Genomic DNA, 10,503 nt, shown 5'->3' with positions numbered 1-10,503 from the left:
TAATAATTACGTGACCTTTGTATTGGAATTCTGCTTGGAATACAGCAAAATCTGCTTGGAATACAACAGAATCTGCTTGGAATAATTACGTGACCTTTGTATTGGAATTCTGCTTGGAATACAACAAAATCTGCTTGGAATACAACAAAATCTGCTTGGAATAGCTAATTGGTATTCGCATGTAATTAATTGCATTAATTACAAAATTTTTATGTTTTAATAAATTAATATGATCTTTTTTTTATCCATTCTATTTAAAGAGAAGTGATAGATAATATATCAAATATAAGTAAATACACGTTTTTAGTACAGGTTTCTACATGTCTAACAAAAGTAAAAAAAAAAAATATTAATTATAGTATCAGTAAAAAAAAATGCTTACCTGTTATAATGTGAATATAAAATTGTAATTGTGAATAGTGGATGATATCCTTTTATTAATATTGAAAATAAAATTCCACAAAAATTTTAAAATAAATTATATTTTCACTTAAATTTTGATTACCTTTAAATTAAATTTTTCACTTATTTTTTAAAATAATTTTTTATAAAACATCTCTTTAACAAATTTTACTTAAAAAAATGTTGCATATATTTATAAATAAATGTATAAATTAAACCATCAAGGATTAGAATTATTTGAATTAACTAAAAAAGGCGGACTTAAGACGGGATATGTTGAACGAATCGGCAAGGCGGACTTTGGCGGAAGACGGGTTTTGGCGGGACGAGCAATGATGGGCGGCGGTTTTTGGCGGGGCGGGCTTTAGTGGATAGTGGGCCCAAAATCCCAACCCAACTCGCCATTTTATGGCGGGTGCACGAGCCGCCATTTTAGGGTCTACTGATATAATTAAAAGAATTTTTATACAATATTTGCCCTTGATGTAGTTTTATCTATAAATATTATTTATTTTTTATGTTGTTTTTAAAAATATATGTAATATATTATAATTAAAGATACTATTAAAGTATAAAAAATTTCAGAAATAAAAAAATGTTAGTAATTTTTTATGATAAAATGTTAACATTTATACTAAAAAAATTGCTACTAATATTTGATGTACTTGAAAAATATATAACATTGTGCAATCCGTGCGAACGCACGGGTAGATACTCATGGTAGATTTGTAACGATATTGTATGAGGCGTGCGAACGCACGGGTAGATGACTACTTAATTATTTTATTTATTTTTCTTACTAAAGTTTATATTTCTAACTAGATTAAATTAATATTTATATGACAAATATAATTTCAAATGTTTTTTTCTTTTTAATTTGCGTATCTTTTATATATATATTTATTAATCATTTTTATATATTTATTTATTATTTATATCGACTTTGCGTGACCCGTGCGAACGCACGGGTCCTTTACTAGTTTATTATTATAATTAATAAGATATATTTTGTAATCATTGTGTAACCTCTCAATGGTCCATTTTCTTTTCCATCATTAATAATTACGTGACCTTTGTATTGGAATTCTGCTTGGAATACAGCAAAATCTGCTTGGAATACAACAAAATCTGCTTGGAATAGCGAATTTCCAGGGTCATTACTTTAGCTTCCAAAACACTCTTTTGAAAGAATCAATATGAAGTTAGCTTCCAAAACACTCTTTTGAAAGAATCAATATGCAGCATGCGTTTTCCTAAACTATCTTGGAACTGCAACAAACGATTTACATTCTTCACCATCTTAGAATTCTTCAAAACCCTTCAAATTATATTCTCAACACAATAAGTTTATTTTATTTTATGTTCATTTGTTATATTCATATTTGTTAACAATTTAATCTTCAAATGTCTCTTAACGATTTAACTTTTAATCTTTGAATGCAGCCAGAAAAATGAGTCGGAGGATTTACTGTATCAGTCTCCAATGATTTAACGATTTAACAATTTTATCTTCCTCTCAGCCTCAACAACACTCTCATCCTCAATCAGCCTCCAATCAAAGCACAATATATTTGCTTTTTTGCTAAACTGGTATTTTTTGAAATTTTCAGAAATTGTTTTAATGTCTCTGTGTTTTCATGTATTGTGTTTTCATATTTCATATTCCAATCTATTTCTCTATTCCAAAGCTCCGGTTAGGGATACTCTGCAAACTTCATTTGGTTAAACTCTAAAGCTACGATTATAAGAACACCAAGGTACAAATTTTTCATGAGTCATTTACTTTTTTGGGATTTTTGTTATTCATCGCAAATCCGTTTTACAAATTCGAATTCAAATTAAATATTGATATGAATCAATTTTATTGTGGGTTATTTTTATGAATTAATTTGATTTTAGGTTGTTTATATAAATTAATTTGATTTTGGATTGTTTTAATTCATCAATTTTATTTAGGGTGAATTTGATTTTGTATTAAAGGTTAGTGATGGTGGTTTCGTAGATGGATGAAGGTGCGTGAGTGGTTAAAGATCGTTGCTGGACCGAGATGGAAAACATTCATTCAACTATTCAATACATTAAGAGCCGTAACGTGAATGTTAAATAAGTTTCATTAAACTACGATCAGTTGAGTTTCGCTCTCAATTTCGATGACAAGGATGGTGGCAACAGCGGGGAGTATAGTTTTGCTTACGGTTACAGTGATTTTTCTTCGCATTTTGTTTCTGTTCTAGCGTCGGCGAAATGTTTGATGGTTCTAGGAAAAGAACATTAAGCAAGCATATCTCCTCAAATCCTTCTTGAGTACTATATGGCCGGTTCGAAAATCAATCTCATAATAATACCTATTGATTCAGGTTAATTACCAAGAGGATTATTAGCATTAAATTTCCTATAAATCAAAATTTTTTCATGGTATACCTGTACTGCAGAATTCAAACCTTACAAGATAATTAATATACTGAAAATTATTCAAAATGTAGTCTGTCATTATGCTTGGACATTTGTTTTAAGCAATTTTAAGTGTCAAAATATTTACAGGAAAACAGTAGTGTAATTGCATTGATTTTGAAATTGTTATATTTGCATTATGTGAGTAACTTTAGAGAGGATATTTTTTGACATGGAACAAGAATAGTAAATTAAACATAAATCATGAAATAAAGTTTATCCAAATATTTGAATTATTTTATTTTTTCTACAGATTATTTGCATTAAAGCCTTTATATATTACCGAGGTTGAATTGATTTTACAATTATTAGGTTAATATTAGGTTACTATATTCAATGCAATTTTAATATTTCAAACAGTGCAATTTCAAAATGTTTATCGGTTATATCCATGTTTTAAAATGATTAATATTCCAAACAATACTAATTTCAAACAATACATTTTCAAAATGTTTATGGGTTGTATGTATGTTTCAAAATGATTAATATTCCAAACATTGGTTGTATTTGAAATTTATGAGAGATGTGATAGTATTGCAAGGTTAATAGTATGTAATCATAATTATAAAATTCAACATTCATTATTGAACACTATTATAATCTACTATATTTACACAATAATATTATTATGTTTTAAAAATCAGTGGGCTTAAAAAAACAGTTTTTATCATCCGAAAATAATATTAAAAAATTTATGTTTTTAAAATTATATATTTTTTAAAAGGAAAAAAAATGCGGTTATTGAAATCACTTATGGTGAGATTGGAATAGAAGAAATAAGTGACAGAGAAATTAAAATCATTTAGAGTGTGTTTGAAATAGAAGAAATAAGTGAGAGAGAAGTAGAGAGAAAAGAATTTGAGAAAAATATTTGTATTTATCATGTATCAATAAATATTGATTAACCTATTTTTAAACTATGTATCTAAATATTTATTAAACTATTTTTAATTGTCATTTCTTAAATAATATACTTTAATTTATATGTAATTTAGAGTTTTATACGACAATTTTAATTTGAGAACTTATCAATGAACCTCAGGCCTTTCTTATGCATAACTGAATTGTCCATTTTGTTTTCGTGCTTCCGTATATGTATCTTCAGAAGCACATTTTTAAAAAAAATGGTTTTTTACGTAGATATATCTATGGAATCCCTTAAATCATAGTGAAACGTGAGATTTTCTCGATTAATTGGAAAAATCAGAATGTTCTGTAGATATATCTACGATTCCGTAGATGTAATCAAACTTAATTAATTTGGTATTTTCTCAATTAATTTGAAAAATCTCCAATTAAATTACAAATTAATTGAGAAATCTCAAATTCTCAATTAATTAGGAAAAATCTTCCGTGGTTACATCTACAAAAAGGTTTCTCAATTAATTGATGTTTAATGAGTTTTTGCAAATAGAGTGTTACGTAGATGCATCTACGGAGCTTGAGATTTTCCCAATTAATTAGAAAAATCTCAGGTTTCACTATGTTTTATACGCTTCCGTAGATGCATCTATGAAAAAAACCTATTTTTTCAAAATATGGGCTGTTTCCGAATGTGCATCTATGAAAGTTAGGGGTAAAAATGAAATTTTGTGTGGTGTTTAAGAGGTCCATGGAGTTGGTTGAGAAACTTTCTTTAATTTTACGGAATACATTTAAAATATTAATTAATTAATTCAATTATATAAATTAAAATAATTTTACGGAAATAAGTTATAAATATTTTTATAAACGTTAAAAAATCTACTGTTGATACAATTATTTTTATAAACGAGAATACGTTACAAATATTTTTATAATCGGAAAAAATTTAACTGCAATTATTTGTATAGAATGAGTTACACATATTTTTATAAATGGAATAAAGCAGCGGACACATATGTCTCAGGATTCTGTCTGAAGTGTACTACATCATATACTCATATATTACTCAACATAATTTCTGTGTATATCCTAACAACTAATATAACCTAATAAATTAAATTAATATTTATATGACAGACATATTTTAAGATATTTTTCTCTCTTAATTCGTATATAATTTTATATACATTTCTTAACCATAAATATATAATATTTATTTAATATTTATATCGACTTTAATCATATTTAAATTATGTATAGTCATTAGTGCATTAATGATTTCATTTAGATTTTTATTCCATTATATTATATATGTCTCTTCCTATTACCCTAATTTTTTATACATCCTTACCTCATTTTTGGATATGTGAATCGGGGTTACAAAATTTTGTTTTTAATGATTTTTTGTTTTTAATGCTTTGCATAATAAATACGTTACTTCAACGTCGATGGTTTTTTATTTTTAATTGCTAATTATATTTGATATATACAAACAATTCTAAATAAAAATTATTGTATTTCAAAGCATTCCAAAATATAAAGTAACGATTTATAAGCAATAAGTTTCCCAGTAAAAACTTTGGGCATTCCTGCACTCCAAAATATATAAGGTTCAGTGTAACTTTTTAATCTATAAAATCATAAGATTCCAATTCATAAAATCATAAGATTTAAAAAATAGTATTAAAAATGTGACTATTTCAATTAATTATAACTTATTTTTTATTTTCAAAGATAACTTAAAACCTACTTTAATATTTTATTCCCATTATATTTTTTAATCGCTCCTACAAAAGTACTTAAGATTTGACTTTTATTTTTATGAGTATTTTCTTTTCAAAAAGAAGTTGATGTTTCAGTAATATAAATAAAATTGTTTTTTCCATAAAAAAAATTTAAAAAAAATTGTTTTTATAAATTTATTTAAAACAAGAACAAAATTCAGAAACAAAATCTTTGCATTCCAAGAGTTTCATACATTATTTTTATGTTTTTTTAAAATGACTATCTCTTAGTATTCTGATATTTTAAAATCAAATTTAAGTTTCAAATTTAAATAGACAATAATTATCTAACAAATTACTATTAAAAATATTAACTATTGTTTTAGTTTTGAAAATTGAAACATTAATGATTATTATAACACAAATCACGCTTCATGATAAATTATATTTTTAACCATCAAACATTGTGCGACCCATACGAACACACGCATAATTAAAACAATATAATATAAGGACAACTAATATATTATTTCCTTACCTATAAAATTATCATATTAATTATATATTTTTCTTTTGAAAAATAATATTTTATATTTTCTACTCCTACACAATTAATAGATCAACATAAATAATAATTAATATGGTAATTTATATTTAAAAAAGTGATGTATTAATTGTTTCTTATCCTATGCAATGTTGCATAGGTTAGAAAAACCCTTATTTAATTGGAAGTTAAATCATTTTATGTCTTTTGATTATACTGTAAATTAAATTCTACACCTTATGTTTTTTTTGACTAAATAAAATATTCATTCATTTCAATCGATAGATTACATTATTGCAATACAAATTAAGAATCGGCAAAAACAAAAAGGATGAATCTGCAAACAAACTCACAGCATCCAAGTTAATATCATAAAACGGCAAATTGCATATGCCTACGAATATAACTATGACTATATTGAAATGTCTGAAATATTGCATACACCTTATGTTTTTTATTGTGCAGAATATAGTCACTTTATGGTTTTTGTGCCTATACCAGTTTATTAAGGAAAATTACTAATCAATGTTGTCTTTTTTACTATGAGGTTATGAATGATTGTAATTTGAATTACACACAATTATATACATATGCAAAGTTGTCATTCTTTTGATTCAATTTATTTCATTTTATTTATTTCATCAATATAATATATTTATTTACTACTTATAACGACAATGTTCGAACCATGCGAACACACGAGTAGATGAAAACTTAATTATTTCATTTATTCTTTACTAAAATATACATTTCCAACAGGCCGATACTATTTAATTTGTATATTTTTTATATATATTTCTTAACCTTCATTGTACTATATTTATTTACTATTTATAACGATATTGTACAACACGTGTTAATGCACGGGTGGATGACAACTTAATTATTTCATTTATTTTTTCTATTAAAATATACATTTCTAACGTGCCGATACTAATATTGCGTAGCCCAAACAAACACACGGGTAAATTAAATTAATGTTTATATGACATTCAGAATTTCAAATATTATATTTTTTAACCATCAAACATTGTGCGACCCATACGAACACACGCATAGATGACAACTTAATTATTTTATTAATTTTTCTACTAAACTATACATTTCCTACAGGTCGAGATTACTTAATTTATATATTTTTTATACGTTTCTTAACCATCACTATACTATATTTATTTATTATTTATAACGACATTGTGCAGTCCATGTAAACACACAGATAAATGACTAATTAATTATTTCATTTATTCTTTTTACTAAAACATTTATTTTTGACTGAACGAGACTACTTAATTTATATATATTTTGTATACTTTATATTTATTTATTATTTATAATTACATTTGCGCGACCCGTGCGAACGCACGGGTCTCTTGCTAGTAGATATTAAACCATTAAACACCACTCTTGCCAACTGAGCTATTTAATTTCTTTGGCTATTAATTGCATCAATATGTATATGTTACATAGGTATTATTCAACCATATATTAAATTGAAAGTATTTTTTCAACCATAAGTATTATTCAACCCAAATTTATTATTCAACCATATATTAAAACAGAAAGTATTATTTCTATAAATAAATATAATTTTCAAATATATTATATTAAAACGTTATTAAACAAACAATTTTAATATTTATTATTTAAATACTAAAAATAATAAAACAATAATAAATTGAAAATAATTGAAATATAATTTCAGTTTATTAATTGAACGTAAATATAATAAACTGAAATATTTAAATATAATACTTTTACGTCTAATATATTAATTATTTTTAATTGAAATATTAAAAAAAAATTAAAAATTTTAGAGATAATAAATGTTATTTGAAAAACAATTAAAAAGTTAATAATTCTACAGTAAAATTAATTCCAGTTTAATTTTAGTTTATTATTATAGTACACTAAAAATTAATTAACGTTATTATATTAAACTGGAAATAAATATATTTTAATATTTATTCACCATTTTGTTTTTTTTATGTTTTTTATATTTAATTTATATATTTTAGTTTCTTAATATTTCATTTTATTTGAACGTAAATAAAATTAATATTAAATATATTAAACTAAAAAATAAATATAAATATATCTTATTAATGATTGAAAGTTAATATTAAATATATCTAATTAATATATCAATTTTACTATTTAATTAAATTTTTACTTTTTACAATATATCATATAAATAAAAGTGGAGATATTATTCCAACAAAGCTTATGGCCTAGTGGTATAGTTATCTTTTAATGAGGTAGGAAACCTGGGTTCAACTCTTCTCTCTTGCAAAAATTTTGATAAAAATAAATAAATTTAAAAAAATAAAAAAAATCAAAAAAATCTAGTTGGCAGCCACGTCAAAAATCAAAAAAATCCAACACAACACGCCACATCATCATTTTTGTTGACCAAATTCAATGAGGGGACAAAATAGAGGAATCTACAAATGGCAGGGACGGAATCTGTGTTTTTTTTACACGGTTGTTTTTCAGATTCGTCCCAAATGGCAGGGGGCGAAATAGGGTTTAACCCTAAAATTAATATTATTAAAATTAATATTATGTTCTTCAAATATATTTGATTTAAAGTATTGGTTTTAGGTTAATTTTTATTTTTAATAAATGCTATCATCAGTGGCGGATCTAGAAATATTTAATAGTGAGATTAAAAAATAATTTATAATATATTTATAAAAAAAATATTTTAAAAATGTATAAAATTACTACGAAGTAGTATGAAATTCGGAAAAACATGTCACATATACTCTTGACATTAATAATGTTAAAAATATAGGACATCAACATTTTTATTGTGTGAGAATATGAACACAAAAAATCTTGAAGGGGTTGAATAGACCTATCTCCAAAAAGACAATTTCAAAAACATTAGGGTCTCATAAACGAAATCAGAGATTTTAAAATACGCGAAAGCAAAACACAATACTAAGAGAGTTTGGAAGTATCTCAATGAATTAGCCCAACTAAATTATTACAAGATATCACTAAGGACTTGATTCTTTCTAATGCAAATCAATTACAAGATAACCAAAGTCACTTTAAACAAAGTGATTAAAAAACACTTTACGGAGATGTTCATTCAAGACATAATTAAATTTATAATGATTCAATAAATTTGACACATCGCAGACATAAGCTTACAAATTAAATTTTTATAAGCAAGGTCTATCCTAAATGACATACAAACACTTGAGATTTCATCATGAAAAATAATCTCAAAGTTACTTCTTTGTGACTCATGTCTCAATTCTTATTGTTTGGATCAAAAGAAACAACTATTTAAATCTAAGGTGGAAAATTGAATTTGTGTAGCTATGATTCGAGTCACATGGTGTTGTGATTCGAGTCAAGTTTACTTTATGATTCGAATCAAATTAAACAGAGCCTAACTCTAACTTCCATGGAGAGTTATGATTCGAGTTTGGTTCAAAGTATGTTTTGAATCAAATCATCTGGAGGCAAAATACAATTTTCACAATAAGCATGATTCGAGTCACACATTATACATAATACGAATCAAATTATTAAACACCTTGAATTAAGTGTTCTAACTTGATTCAAGCAACACTTGATGAAACGACAACAACTCATTTGCTAGGATAAAAAAGAAACACTATCATAGATCAACACTTTCAGTTTATTGAATAATGAGGGGTCTTAATGGTACAATCTAAATAGACGAATCAAACATAATACAATTCAAATGCGGATGAATTACAAACACATGAATACTAAAACAATGAACAAATTACAAACACACGAATAATTAAATATATCCAATAAAATTTACAAAACATCAAAACAAAACAAAAACGATACCAAAAAAAAATTGGCAATGTGTTTAATCCTTTAATACAAAATACTAATCATAGTTATCAACAATTGGCACATCAAATGGGTAAAATTGATAATTTCTTTGGTGCTCCTTAAGCATCCATACAGCTAGTGCCTAATAATCAGATACCATAACAGGTTGTACATGTCGAACAACCCGTGCCCAGGGTAGTCGAAGGCAACAGAGACCAAAATGACCCTGAGGTAATTTTGGTGCAAAGAATCCAAGATGCAAACCGAGTGGTTGGGAGTGTAAAAAAATAATTTTTGGGGGGCAAAACAATATAACCAATGTGGTCAAACAATTTTTTCCCAAAATGGCCTTAACATTGGCCTCCATTGACACAGTCGGAAGCCGCCCAAAGGAACAGCAAGCGCTAAACCTTGAATGAAAATAGGGTTGCAAGCGCAAACCCTATAGATAATCTCTGGAGTCCACCAGGAATAAAGAAAACTTTGGATTCTATTATAGATAAGCTCTGGAGTCCACCAGGAATAAAGAAAACTTTGGATTCTATTATAATAAAAGAGATAATCCTTATGGCCATGCCAAAAGTCTTTAAATGCTGAAAACAAATAAATCCTCTTGGGCCTTTAATCCAAAACAAAATTAAATAAAACAAATAAAATAGAAATTGCCTAAATATTAAAACTAAAATTGCT

This window comes from Vicia villosa, linkage group LG4, assembly GCF_029867415.1.
Source record: "Vicia villosa cultivar HV-30 ecotype Madison, WI linkage group LG4, Vvil1.0, whole genome shotgun sequence".
Classification (NCBI taxonomy): Eukaryota; Viridiplantae; Streptophyta; class Magnoliopsida; order Fabales; family Fabaceae; genus Vicia; species Vicia villosa.
Note: the sequence above shows the minus strand (reverse complement) of the source record.